Source organism: Lissotriton vulgaris, chromosome 2_1, assembly GCF_964263255.1.
Source record: "Lissotriton vulgaris chromosome 2_1, aLisVul1.2, whole genome shotgun sequence".
NCBI classification, from domain to species: Eukaryota; Metazoa; Chordata; class Amphibia; order Caudata; family Salamandridae; genus Lissotriton; species Lissotriton vulgaris.
Window position 1 is genome coordinate 1,015,433,266 of NC_141687.1, and position 15,357 is coordinate 1,015,448,622.

The 15,357-nt window shown below is 44.7% G+C and overlaps 1 protein-coding gene across 2 annotated transcripts in view; it reads left to right on the forward strand.

Annotated features, from left to right (window-relative positions):
* FAP (fibroblast activation protein alpha) overlaps positions 1 to 15,357 on the forward strand; it is an 830,211-nt gene that overhangs the window by 689,853 nt on the left and 125,001 nt on the right. The gene's annotated exons all lie outside the window — the stretch shown is intronic.

Below are 15,357 nucleotides of genomic sequence, written 5' to 3' on the forward strand. Positions count from 1 at the left end.
ACCCTGACTAGAAGCAAGAGTCCCTTCTTGGACAAGGGTGCAGAACATTGCCAACTAGAGACCCGCATTTCTAACAATTACATGTAAATTAAATGCTACTACTGAGCATGCATCACTGATTGTGCCACCCACTTAAGTAGCACTCTAAACATGTTTTAGTGTGACTCACAGGCTCTTAAATCAAGCTTTTGGGCTCTTCACGACTATGAATGGGGCCATTCAAACTCAGACCATGCTGCTAACACTGAAAATCAGCGGAAGCAATCGCCAGCCCGTCTCTTCACACTGCAGCATTGACCACTCATGGAGACTGCCAATGCGAAGCAACAGCCCATGTGTTCACGTCTCCAAGCATGCTCTTCGCGCCATCCCAACAGCCTTCCCTGACACCCTCCTTGCTCCTCCCAAATCTCTCCAATGCAAACGGGCCTCTTAGTACAGAACTTGAGAAGATAACTGTAGCGGGACTAATTTGCCACTGTATCAGTCGTGCGCTCCATCGCAGTCAGCCTAAACTTTTGACTTTGACCTGGCTCAGTGCAACCAGAGCTGCATTTTGCACTTCATGCTTTTAGGTGCTACTTTACAGTTTTTCTTTCAAAATTCATAACTGTGGTTCTAGTGATTGGATGTTTGTTGTTTTGGTCTTGTTTTAATATTACATTGTGCTCTATTTGTCTAATCTGGTGTGGCGTCTACTTATGTGGTGTTATCACTGTGTCACTGTTTGAAGTGTTGCTCAAATACTTTACACATTGCCTCTGAGTTAAGTCTGACTGGTCTGTGCCAAGCTACCAGGAGGATGAGAACAGGTTAATTTGCGGTTTGCTTGTGCTTTACCCCAACAGGGATTGTAGTTGCTGCTTGAGCAAGGCTCACACCCCAGTCAACCAACATCCCAGTTTCTGACACCTTGCCTTCAAGAAATTAAGACAGAAAGTTGCATTTTGAACATCAGGTGGCAAAATGAGATTCTGCAACTCTTTTCGAACCTGGCCAATAGGCTCCCAGTCACACCTGTCGGAATCAGTCATGCATCTGGCATATCTATTGGTACCAACAACTTACAGAACCCGCCAAATGCACCCACCTCCTTCCAATAGCATTTAACCAGATCCTCATCCAAATAGATAGAGAACCTGTCTTGCATAGTCGAAGAAATTGGGTTTTTGAGTGAGAGGGTGAAAACCATTCTCAAAGGTCAGTCAGTCAGTCATAAATACTTTATTCTGTAATTCAAAACCATAGGAAGTCAACAAAGCCACAAAAACATGTACATAATTAAATATAAAATATAAAATACATAATAAAAAGTTTTAAAAAACAGTGCGATGACTAAAAAACAATGATAAAAATAGATTAGTCAACATTTGCATCTAAAAACAGGGCACATACGACATAAGACACTAAATTAACTTGTGCTTAACCTTCTGATACCTTGGCACAAAATCAGCCAGGCTTCACTTAGAAGCACTGTGTTAAGTATGTATGCAATGCACAAACAGTAATAAAGTGACCACAAAGCACAAGAGCTATCCTACACCAATTTAGAAAATAGAGTAAAAATAAATAAATAAAATGAGAACAAAATGGTAAAAATTAAATCTGTATGTATGTATACTTGTAAAGCGCACTGTTACCCCATCACTCGGGGCGTCCTGGTGCTGTATACCGCTGAGGAACCCGTCCTGGCTTTCCCTGTTAGAGGGCACCCCCAAGGTGAAGCCAGGCATCCCCAGCGCTGATAGGGCCATTGTGGAGATTAAGCAAGCTATTGCCCAGAGTTGAAGAGTGGGACCCATGGTTAGCGTAGGCACCTAGGCGAGAATTATCGAGTCCGCAGACATTGACCCAAGACACTGCCGCGTCGGGAATTGAACCCCGGTCCCAGACCGACCTCTGCTTCAGGGTCTGCCGCTTCTAACCAGTGAGCCACACTTCTCCAACTAGAGCAGTTGTAAAAAATTTTAAGTAAAAATGGTGCAAAGAAGAAGAAGACATTAAGTGTGGGTATCTGGTCATTCTAGACCGGAACAAAGCTACAAATTCAGGGCGGCCATAAGGGAGTACAGGCTGGGCACAGGGACCAGGTTAATCCAGCTGAAAGTGTTGCCTTCTCAAAGTTCGATACGCAGAGTTAAAATCTCCAGAATTTCACAGTAGGATCTCAACTAATCCCAGCCAAGGGTCCTGAACCTGGGGAGGCACCTCTTGGGGATCAAGCACTGTGAGAAAATAGGATGTTGGTTGAATGGGGTTCACCCTTGTCAGGGTGAAACACAAAAGTCACTAAATTAACATATGCTTAACCCTCTGGTAGCTTGGCACACAAGCAGTCAGGCTGAAATTAGAGGCAATGTGTAATGTATTTATTTAAAAAATAGAGTAAATTGTAATAAATGACTTGACCGCAAAGCCACAAAAATCCAATTAGTAAACCAGAGATACGAATTTTAAAAGATTTTAGTAAAATCCAGCACCTGAAAGATCAAAATACTAACTTCGGACATCTTGCTTGAGACCGGTTTAAAGTAAAACTATAAGGCAGACCGCAATGGAGCATTGGTCTGATACAAGAAGTGGATTTGGTCCGGCCGGCACTCACCTTCAGACTTATGAGAAATTTTGAAGAAATAGTTCGAAGAAGGGAAAATTATGCAGGGCTGGGGTGCAGTGAGTGGCTGCGGAGAGAGTGTCTTCATCAGAGAGCGACCAGATGAAGTTGCATGAAGATTTCTACGTTCAGGCATAGTCTATTTTTTGGAAGTTGGAAATCTTCTGCAGGATGAAGCTGTAGTCAATGAGAGTTTCAGGAGGCCACATACCCCATTTGCAGAGGTACGGCTGAAAAGGATTTGCTGCTGCAGAGAAGAACGTGGTGGGAGCTGTCGCAAAGCTAGACCTTGGGTGGATTGACAAGCAGGTTGGTACATTTTCTAAGTCTAAAGCTTTGGATTTTGGCTATTTCAGCACTTTAACACCACATCCAAGGGTCTCAGCCTGGATGGGCAGCACTTGGGGGTTCAGGACTCTCCACTCTGGCTTGGTCCAGGTTTGTGTTTGAGATGGGGGAGCCTGTTATGTGGCTCCGAACAGGAGAACAGCAAACTTGCCTGTGGAGTTACTCTGGTAGTCTTGGGTTCAATTGATGAAACAGGGCTCAAGGAGCAGGGCAGGCTTCAGAGGAATCAAGAGAGGTTCCAGCCAGCAAAGCAGTCCTTACAGATGCAGCAAGGCAGTCTAGGGGCTACACAATTGGCCACACCAACAAGCAGTCCTCTGAGGGATGATCACATGTATAGACCGCAGTGTAAAATTTACTTTTTTATGATATGATAGAACCCTTTTATAATATGGTTGAAGGATGCTACTAGTTAATTTAAGATGGCACTTAAATGCACAATGACAAATATTTGCGCTACATAAAGGCAGAGTATCTGCTAAATGAGAATTGGCAATGATCTTAAGATGGAGCTCGTGGGGAATGCTGATTGTAGTGGCAAAGCTAGACAGAGTTCATGTGTGATATGGTTATAGGATACTATGAGATATTATAAGATTTTGTAAAATGATGCGTAGTTTGCTCTGTAATATATTCTTTAGGAAAAATATAAGAAGGAATGGTGAAAGATTACCACACTAAACAATGGCCACCGTGCTTACGTAATGTTTTTTGTAACTGTGATCTCCACTCTATGAGAGCTGTGGTCCGTCTTCTAGACATGAGAACAAATAGATGCTCCAAGATGGCGCTGGTCACAAACATCAACAGTTGCAGTTTTTCTAGCTAAGCTTTGGGACATGTATGTGCTAAATTATGTTTGTTAAAAGGTACAAACTGATGTGGAGTATTTGAATGTTTGTAAGTGAGCCGATTATTATGATATTGAAGACAAAGTATTTTACGTGAATACTTTTTACGGATGTAATTAGTGAATATGTATGCCCAAGTTCTCATCACGCTGTAGGAGCTTTGTTTTCAAATATGTTATTACTGTAGCGCCTATATTATGAGTTGCTTTAACAATAAATATACGTTTTTGGAGAATTGTACGCATAAAATATATAGGCTGACATTGGTATGGAGTATTTAAATATGGGTATATGAGCTGATTATTATGATAGAGAAGACTTTAATATTCACTTGAATGCCTCAGATATGTTGCCAGAGACTTCGCCTGGCACGCAGGAGGATCTTGCATTGAATCATAAGCTGTTATTATAGCACTGATATTTATCATGTAATATTTGGGGTTTGAGTCACAATGTTATGAAACATCACATGATTCTGGTCTGAACTGAACTGTGACATATTTTGTACCTAAATGTTGTATGGTCAATATAAGGTTGAAGCAACTGATTCTGAAAAATGTGTAACATAAGCAGGGCTGTATCATGAACAAATAGTTATCCCTGTTTTGGACTTTATTTTACATATGAGTGGATTTAAGTACCTATACAATAATTTTATGGCATGATTTGCTACTGGATGTACTGGGTGAGATGTACAGATAAGAGTTTATTTAGAGCATGACCTAACACTTGCACTATAAGGATTGGAACAGGATTTGTCTTTCTATTCGAGGTTATATTTGCTGGATACAACAGTTGTTTGACGATATTTTTAAGTGCATCCAATCACAATAAGAGTTTGGGTAAGTGTTAGACCTGGGGGTCGCTAGTTGGCTGAGGTAGGTACCTTAGGCCAAACAGGGACCCTTGCTTCCACATCAGGGCAAATAAGAACACCTTCTCAGATAGCCCCCAGTTATCCCCTTGGTAGCTTGGCACGAGCAGCCTGGCTTATCTTCAATGCAAGTTTGTAAAACTTCGCATGATAAGAAAGATTCTACCCTATCTCCCCCTGGATTCCCGTCGCACTGTGACCCAGGCCCTCATCACGTCCCACCTGGACTATGCCAATAGTCTCTATGCAGGGGCTCCCCAGTACCTGATAAGCCGGCTGCAGATTGTCCAGAATGCTGCAGCCAGACTGATCGGTAACATCCCGTACCGTCAATCTGTCTCTGCCTACCGGAGAGAACTCCACTGGCTTCCAGTGGCTAGCCGTATTCAATTTAAGGTCCTCACTCTTACTTACCGAGCCGTCAACAACTACGGTCCTCCCTATTTGAAAAAACGGGTCTTGATATCCTGCTCCTCCAGATCCCTGAGATCCAATGACCTCCGCCTCCTGATCTCGCCCCGGTTCAGACTGACTAGAACCGGTGGCAGAGGTTTCAGTGTCATCGCTGCCAGACTGTGGAACTCCCTTCCACTCGAGCTGAGGTTCTGTCCTTCCGAAACAATCTTCCGAGCCAAACTTAAAACCTGGCTCTTCTCCCGACCCTAGCCTATCCATCTTCCCCTTTTTCTTCACTCCCCCTCTCCCTTGGCAGACCCTGAATTTCAGCGCCGGGACACCCCTTCGGGGGTAGCTGCGCGCTCTACAAACTACATAAAATAAAAAATAAAAATAAAAAATAAAGTATTTACAACCATGCTCTCAGTAACCCAATGATGATACCCACAAATGGACTCTACATGAGTTTCATAAAATCAAGTATACATTTATATAAAAAGATGTACGATGAGACCACATGATATAAATCCAACATATTTGTATTTGTAATATTCCTCCTGGCCGGTTGTTAGGCCAGCCAGCTCTTGTAAGTTCTGGCGACATTAATGAGCACTTCTAAACATTCCACTGTAATCCTAATACCATGTTATGCAGTTCGTAATGCTAGAATCAGGCACTTTTGCAATGTAAAATTAATACAATGCGTAACACAACAATCAGGCACTTTGCAATGTAAAAATAATGCAATGCGTAATGCAACAATCAGGCACTTTGGAATGTAAGAATAATGAAATGCGTAATACAACCACCAGGTACGTCGTTATGCAGAAATAAGGCAATGCGTAATACACTAATCAGGTAATTCGTTAAGCAGGAATAATGCAATGCGTAATATGCTAATCAGGTAGTTCGTTATGCAGAAACAATGCAATACTTCATACGACAATCAGGTAGTTCATTATGCAGAAATAATGCCATGCGTCATACACTAATCAGGTGGTTTGTTATGCAGGAATAATGCAATGCATAATACACTCATCAGGTACTTCATTATGTAGAAATGATGCAATGTGTAATACGACCATCAGGTACTCCGTTATGCAAAAATAAGAAAATACACTCCAGCACTGATCATGACTCACAGGCAGCCTCTGTCAACAGTTGCCCCCAACAAGGGTATGGTGTAACAAAAAGGGCAGCTCTGCACTCTGGCTCCAGTACTGTCACTCCCTTGGCAATACGGGTCGTGATACGAGCCGAAGCAGAGGCTCGCGCTGCTGGAATGAGATAGATGCCGAGAATGTCTCCCTCTGAGCCTGAAACCCGCCCCAGGAGTCGACACACATTACCTGGATGGCGTAAACTCACTCTTCTCTCCTCGTCCAGCGACTTGGGCCTCTGATGCAATCTTTGTGAATTGGCAACGGCGGGCTCGGGCCGGCGGCTCAGCTCCTCTGGGGCTGCCGGTCCGGGCAGCTACTGCTACGAAGATCTCAGGTTGCCACAGGGCACACATACACAGCATCGCTGAGACTCCCTTGAGCTTCGGGTGCACGATCACCGGGCACTTCACACGAAGGTCTCAGGCTGCACGAAGAACACACGCACAGCATTGCTGAGACTCACTTTAACTCCGGGTGCACGTTAACAAGGAAACCCTCACAAAGGTCTCACGCTGCACAAAGAACATGCACATAGCGCCATGAGACTCACTTGGATTCCGGGTGTGCACGATAACAAGGCAATCCTCACGAAGGTCTCACACTGCACAAAGCACACACTCACAGCATCATTGAGACTCACTTATATTCCGGTGCACACGGTAACTGGACAATCATCACAAAGGGTTCAGGCTGAAAAAAGCACACGCACACAGCGTCGCTGATCCTCGCTTGGACCCCAGGTGCCCACAATCACAGGGCACTGCTTACGAGGGTCTCAGGCTGCAACAAGCGCACGCACACAGCGCCGCTGAGACTCTCCTGGAAACCTTTGTGTTCCTGAGTTTCCACAACAGGAAGTCAGCTCACCTCCGGCTCTTGGGGATAAGTTATCTCAGGGCACAGCACAGCAAAGTACTTTTTAAGCAGGGGGACACATCACACAGTAAAGTCCCTTTACCCTTTCCTTGTTTAAAACAGCAAACTGCAGGCCAGCCTCAGAACATGCAGCAGGGGTCAGTCCTTTCCTTCAGTCTCTTCAGTTGTTTCTTACTTGGCAAAGGTTCCTCTTGACCACGAAGTAGCTCCAATCTTGTTCAATCTTGATCAAGCCATTCTCCAAAGTTTAGGGGCTTCAGCTCTCATAGTTATACCCCTCAATGTATTTGAAGTCTTTGTGTTCAGGGAGGCACTGACCGCTGTTCAAACCAGTTCTGGGTGCCTCCCTGCCAATCACACCTTCTACCTTTGATTAGTTGGGGTCTGGATTGTCATTCACTGAGCAGAAGGTGGGACAATTGTTTTCAACTCTAGGAGCTACTCCTCTCGCTACACTCAAGATGCAGGTCATCCTGTTTCTGCACACCTCCTCCCCGGGTCAAGACATTCCCCAGATCCTATCGCTTTCAAATCCAGTCAGTCAATCCACAACCAGGAAGACACATACAGAAATGTTGGAGCACAAAAACCCAGCCACTTCTAAAAGAGTGGTTTATAAACACACAATGCAAAAGCCACCTTCATAAAAAGATGTGTTGTTACATTGTGAGTTCAGGCACACTAAACATCACCTCTCCATCTTAAGCCTTTGGGAAGGTAGGCTGGAAAGCATATTACACAGCCTTCCCATTCTATCCTATGGGCAAGATGGCCTTTCAACAGTGAAAAAACAAAATGGAGATTATTTCACTGTCAGGACATGGTACACACCTTGGTACATGTCCTACTTTTCACATGCACTGCATACCCTGGACCTACCATAGTGGTGTCTGATGTGCATAGAAAGGGAAAGGTACAGTCTGGCAAGTGGGTGCCCTTGTCAGAACATGGCAGTTTAACAAACTGCGTGCAGGCACTGACATTGCAGGTCAGAGTTCCCTTTTTAAGGCTACTTGTGTGGGTGGCACAATTTGTGCTGCAGGCCCACTAGTAGCATTTGCATTACCAGCCCTGGCACACATAGTGCACTTTACTAGGGACTCTAATAGAAAGGCAAACATACCAATCATGGACAACCAATTACCATTACACTTTATACAGCGAGCACTTGAACTTTGACACTGTTTAGCAGTGGCAAAGTGTCCAAGGCATGTAAGTTGGCAACACCATGTCATAAAAAAGGTCTGGGGGAAAAACAAATAGTTTAGGGAACTTTAGCCAAAAAGGGCCAAGTCCTACAGTAAGAATATAGTGTGATAGTGGTTAACACATGGTCTTGATTTTTATTATCACACAGCTTATATTATGGTTTCAATATCTTATGGGAATTTCTTTTGTTCTGCACAGGTTGTCTAAGGGATATAAGGCTGGAAAAAGTGTTTTCTCTTTGACTATTTGGATACCCAATACTATTGTTTTCATATCTTATATTTTGATTTGCCCTACCCTCATGACCATGGGTGACTTTAACTTGGGTTAACTCTGTTTCAGAAATTTGGAGCAATTTACAGAACTTAACACCATAGGTGTGGTGAAGGGTTGATTTATAGTAGTGTGGATTTATATTGATTTTGCAACTTTGATTTGTTTACTGTAACCCCAATGACGACAATAGTGAATATTCCAATATGATAAAACCCGTGTTGTATCAATTGCTGGATGTATGAGAAAAGATGAAAATTAAAGAATACATTTTTAGGACTTTGAACATTTATATTTTGGTGCTCATGAGAACAATTTATCTCTCAGAGTTTTGTCAGAGATCCAGAAAGTGAACTAAAGAATAGGTCCATGGGTCCTATTTTTATACCTGGTGCCTTCTTTGGAGTCCAAGTTTTTGGAGTTATCTCTTTGAGGTGATTGAAATTTCCAGACTACCGTGTACCGGCTCCAGAATAGCTGCATAGGCAATGCAGTGATGAAACCCCCTTTGTATGAAGGCAGGGCATAACCTATTCAGTTGTATATAGGACTATGCCCAGGTCCATCCCCCAGCCTGCCAGAAGATGGCCCATTCATGCAAATCATATCCCTCTATTGTGTGACGTCTGGGAGGAATTCACAAAGTCTAATTGAGAACTACACCCAGTCATGAGATCCAGGGGAGGCTGCAGCCACAAAATGACAACAAGCAGGAAAATGCCAACTTTTTAAAGTGGCATTTTCAAAATTGTAATTTAAAAATCGACTTTACCATTAAAGAGGATTATTAATTGCAATTTCATAGATAGCAAACGTGAAATGAGTGTCTGTTCCCAATTGAAATTCAGCACTTATTAAATATAACAAAGTAACCCAATGTTATCCAATGTGACATGTAGGCCTCCCAGTAGTGAAAAACAAATGTAGGAGTTTCAGTACCAGGACATGTAAACTTGAAAGTACATGCCCAACTGTTTAATTAAAATGGGCCCTGCCCTTTGGGCTACCTAGGACCTACCTTAGCGGTGACCTATATGCAATAAAAGGGAAGATGAGGCATGGCAAGGGGGTTGTATTGCCAAGTCGAATTTGAAGTCAAAAATTTAGGCTGCAATAGCAGGCCTGGGACATGTTTTAAGGGGCTACCTAAGTGGGTGGCACAATAGGATCTGCAGGCCCACTAGTAACATTGAATTTACAGGGCCAAGGTATATAGTATACCACTCTACAAAGGATGTATGAGTAAATTAAATATGCCAATTAGGTGTAAGCCAGTCTTACCATGTCTAGCAGAGTGAGCAGAATCACTTTAGCACTGGTTAGCAAAGGTAAAGTAGTACTCAGATTCCAAAGGCCTCCAAAAATGATTTCTAGCAAAATGGAGGTAAAAAGGCAAAAGATTTGGGGGAAGACCACCCTAAGGCTGCAATGTCTAACGGGAATTGTGTCCCTTTAGCCCAGACCAGGTGGTCAATACACTGACCCTTGAAGTCATTCTGGTATTTCTGGGTTCAATGAGATAAACCTCTCTCCTTCAAACAGCAAGGCATCCCTCAAGCAGCAGGATAGGTCTAGAGAACAAAGTTGGCCCCAAGCAGCAGAGCAGTCCTCTGATGCTCAAGGAAGTCCTCATGCAGCATGGCAGTCCTCTGATGCTCAAGTCAGTCCTTTTGAAGTCTTGCACAGGTCCATGAGTGTACTAAGGAGCTGGTCTGAGGGTCCAGCATGCATAGCTGGTGCCAGGCTTGAAGTGGGTGAAACCTCTAGTCTAACCCTTCATCTGGTTCTGGAAATGTCCTTCCTTCTCCTGCCCAGTCTCCACGTGGTCTAGGGTAAAAATAGGCTGGTGTTAAGTTAATTTTTGAGTGTGCTGGAGGCAGCCTTTTGAAATGTCAATGGAGCAGGGAAATGCTCTGCACTTCCCATCCAGGCAGGGTGGCCCTCTTCCAGTAACACACGTCTTATTGTTCGCTGTATGGGCCCAACATGCATATCTGTTTGGGAAGCAATTTACAGGCCCAGGCAGCTGGATGGAAACTCCTAGAAGGCCTCAGAATGTTCACGCCCTGAAAATGCCAACTTTCTAAAAGTGAAATTTTCTAAATTGTAATCTAATATCTACCTATGCATTAAAAACGTTTTTAAATTACAATTTATTTGAGTCCAAACATGATGTTTCTACCTGTTCATCAATTGTTCTTTTTGCATTTGCCACTCTGAATGGGAGTGGGTCCTGTGCTCTCCATGCCAATGGAGTCAAGCTATCCTGGCTGAAGAGGGGTGAAACCCCAAAACTGGTCCTAGGATGCTTGCTTCCAGTCCAGGGAGGACCAGGCCTGGCAGATCGGGCTGGACTGTTCCCATTGGGAACAGGGTCAAGACTGATTTGCATATGGCTGGGTTCAAACTGGAATGGCATTTTGAGAAAAAAAAACAATGGATTTAGGCCCAGATCTCTGTACTTGGGTGAATGTATGACATTGTGCTGCATTCTGTTCATCAAATGTTCCTTTTGCATTTGTTACCTCGAGTGGAACGGGTATGCCCAGAAGTGGGTCCTGCGCTTTCCATGCCACTGGAGTCAAGCTACACTGGCTCATGAGGGGTGAAACCCCGAAATTGGCCCTAGCCTACTTGCTTCCAGTCCAGGGAGGACCTGGGCTGGCAGTTTGGCCTGGACTGTTCCCATTGGAAACAGGGTCAAGACTGATTTGAATGTGGCTGGGTTCAAACTGGAATTGCATGGTGAGCAAAACAACTATCGATTTAGGCCCAGATCTCTGTACTGGGGTACCCGTCCCACTCGGGGTGACAAATGCAAAAAAAAATTATTTTCAAATGCAAGAATCTCAACCACTAATAAGTATGACTGGTCCTGTTGTGATGGGGACAGAGTTCTCACTGCAGATTATTATTGATGCGCACAGTCACATTGCAATTGGTACAAAGCTTTTGTGGCAGCGGAGTGCAGGCAGGGAGGTTGGGCTACCAAGGATGACTTGAGGTTGCTGTGAGTAAGATGCCAGATCAGGAGATCACCAGGGCTGTAAAGGACAGCAGGTCCATGCCATTGCAGCCGTGCTGCTGGAGAAAGAAGCAGTAGTGTCAGGGGTGTTGAAAGGCTGGATGAATTCCTCATGCAAATCTGGTATCATGAGGCTCCTAGCTGTTGGCACAGGTGACTGGAGACGACCAACAGGAACAAAATGTTTCTATCCCCAATAAAAGTCTCTGGCGTCAGAAAAATTCAAGCACAACCACATAGGTCTGTAGTACAAGCTTCCAGGTGCTGACATGAAAGACAATGGTAACCAAACCAGTGATTTCCTAGGGGTGGCACACTAAAAGTGTGGGCCCTAATTCATTGCCTTGGCCCATTCAATGCTTCAGCCACTGTCACAGTTGCCTCCCAAATTTCCCACATGCTGAGTCTCCTGGTTGAACCCGAAGTTAAGTCTGCATCTCCACTCTCTAGAGTCACAGTGAGAAACAGCAGATGGATGTGCCGTCACAATGACTGCATTATGAAGAACAGAAAATGTGGATGACCACGGTTAGGCACTTCAGTTTCCAAATAGGCTTGCCAGTACTGGGTTTGTGCACAAAACACCCAGAGCTAGCCACACGAATGCTCCACTGTTCAGACGGATACCAAATCTTGAGAATACGGGTGGTGCACCAAAGATAGAAGTGCAAAAAGTTCCAATATTGTGAAAATCCTTTATTGATTCAATCTTTAAAAGGCCTCAGCCAACGCGTTTTGTTCCTTGCGGAACTTCATCAGGGCTGAAAAAGCACAAAATAAAGAACACTAAGTACACAAACATACAGCACATATATATACAATAACAACAATCAAAATTAACACAATAAATTGACTGCATTATGTCATCGGAAATCTCATCAGTGTTCTCATATGAAATGTTATCAGTGATTTTATCAGTGTTGTTATTTAACAGGCCATGAGTGTTTTCATAAGCAGTGCATGATGAGACTCACATTATAATTACTTCCCTAAACTGTAACTGGTGGTATTCAATGGATTAAAGTTTTAAAACAATAGTTTTTGCCTGTTTTTTTCTGTGGATTTCTGGTTGTTTTTAACAGAAGAAAATATTTTAATGCCATACCGAAATATAATCAAAAGACACACAATTGATGGACGGAATGCAGAGCAAATCAAAACATTCACCCCAGTTAAGAGATCTGGGTTAAATCCATCAATCTGTTGGCCACCATGCCACCCTGGTTTGAACCTGGCCATATGCAAATCAGTCTTGACCCTGTGCCTAATGGGAACAGTCCAGCGCAAACTTTCAGGCCAGTTCCTCCCTGAGCCGGGAACAAGCATCCTAGGAAACATGCATCCTAGGTCCGGTTTCGGGGTTTCACCCCTCATCAGCCAGGATATCTTAAATACAGTAGCACAGTGAATCCAACACCCACATCTGTGCATGCCCGGTGCACTTATTGCAAGAAAGCAAAAGACAAACAATCGATGGACGGAATGCAAAACAAATCAAAACATTCACCCCCAGTCAAAAGATCTAGGTTAAATCCATCATTCTTTTGCTCACAATGCCACCCCAGTTTAGACCTGGCCATATGCAAATCAGTCTTGACCCTGCGCCTCATGGGAACAGTCCAGGCCAAACAGCCAAGCCAGGATCCTCCATGGACCGGAAACAAGCATCCCAGGACCGGTTTCAGGGTTTCACCCCCTCATCAGCCAGGATAGCTTGAATCCAGTGGCACAGTGAGCCCTGAAACCAGGTCCGGCCATACCCGGGCAACTTAGGGCGAGAAAGCAAAAGACACACAATTGATGGACAGAATGCAGAACAAATCAAAACACTCACCGCCAGTCAAGAGATATGGGTTAAATCCATCATTCTTTTTTTACTATGTTTTTTTTCTTTTATTCTCAGTACACTTTTGTGTTTTTTTTAATAGCGTATTCAAATTTAAGCACATGCCATATCTTTCCAGGCAACCAGTGGTCAACCTCCTGATGCCCTCTTTAGCTGTGCAAAGCAGGGGTTGGCTGCAGGACCTAGCATTTGGCCCGGCCCTGCACAAAAACCACCATGGGTGTCCAAACCACCACTGTGCATGGCCTTTGTCCATGTGCTAGGAACTTTGCCTGCATTCCATGGCCTATGTCGAGGCCCTGCATCCATCCCCCCATGGGCGCCTCACCCTCACTGCCCATGGCTTTCATCCATGCATAGCATAGATTTGGCCCTGAGCCCATCCCACTGCAGACAGCAAACCCAACTGCCCAATACTTACGGCCAGGTCAGTGGCAAATGGCAAATGCAAAAACCACAGTTGATGGACAGAATCTAGAACAATGTCATACAATCTCCCCAGTACAGAGATCTGGGCCTAAATCCATTGTTTTTTTGCACTCCACACCACCCCAGTTCAGACATGGCCATATGCAAATCAGTCTGACCCTGTGCCTCATGGCAACAGTCCAGCGCCAACTGCCAAGCCGGGCTGAAGACGGCTGGAATGCTAGAAACCGGTCCTCGGAAGCTTGTTTCCGGTCCAGGGAAGGCATGGCTTGGCAGTTCGGGCTGGACTGTTCCCATGAGGCACAGGGTCAGACTGATTTGCATATGGCCATGTCTGAACTGGGGTGGTGTGGAGTGCAAAAAAACAATGGATTTAGGCCCAGATCTCTGTACTGGGGAGATTGTATGACATTGTTCTGCATTCTGTCCATCAACTGTGGTTTTTGCATTTGTCACCCCGAGTGGGATGGGTATGCTCAGATGTGAGTCCCATGCTCTCCACACCAATGGATTCAAGCAAGCCAGGCTGAAGACAGCTGGATTGCCAGAAACCGGTCCTCGGAAGCTTGTTTCCGGTCCAGGGAAGGCATAGCTTGGCAGTTAAGGCTGGACTGTTCCCATGAGGCACAGGGTCAGACTGATTTGCATATGGCCATGTCTGAACTGGGGTGGTGTGGAGTGCAAAAAAACGATGGATTTAGGTCCAGATGTCTGTACTGGGGTGAATGTATGACATTGTTCTGCTTTCTGTCCATCAACTGTGGTTTTTGCATTTGTCACCCAGAGTGGGATGGGTATGCTCAGACGTGAGTCCCATGCTCTCCACACCACTGGATTCAAGCAAGCCGGGCTGAAGACGGCTGGAATGCCAGAAACCGGTCCTCGGACGCTTGTTTCCGGTCCAGGGAAGTCATGGCTTGGCAGTTCGGGCTGGACTGTTCCCATGAGGCACAGGGTCAGACTGATTTGCATATGGCCATGTCTGAACTAGGGTGGTGTGGAGTGCAAAAAAACTATGGATTTAGGCCCAGATCTCTGTACTGGGGTGAATGTATGACATTGTTCTGCATTTTGTCCATCAACTGTGGTTTTTGCATTTGTCACCCTGAGTGGGATGGGTATGCTCAGACGTGAGTCCCATGCTCTCCACACCACTGGATTCAAGCAAGCCGGGCTGAAGACGGCTGGAATGCCAGAAACCGGTCCTCGGAAGCTTGTTTCTGGTCCAGGGAAGGCATGGCTTGGCTTGGCAGTTCAGGCTGGACTGTTCCCATGAGGCACAGGGTCAGACTGATTTGCATATGGCCATGTCTGAACTGGGGTGGTGTGGAGTGCAAAAAAACGATGGATTTAGGCCCAGATCTCTGTCCTGGGGTGAATGTATGACATTGTTCTGCATTCTGTCCATCAACTGTGGTTTTTGCATTTGTCACCCCGAGTGGGATGGGACATT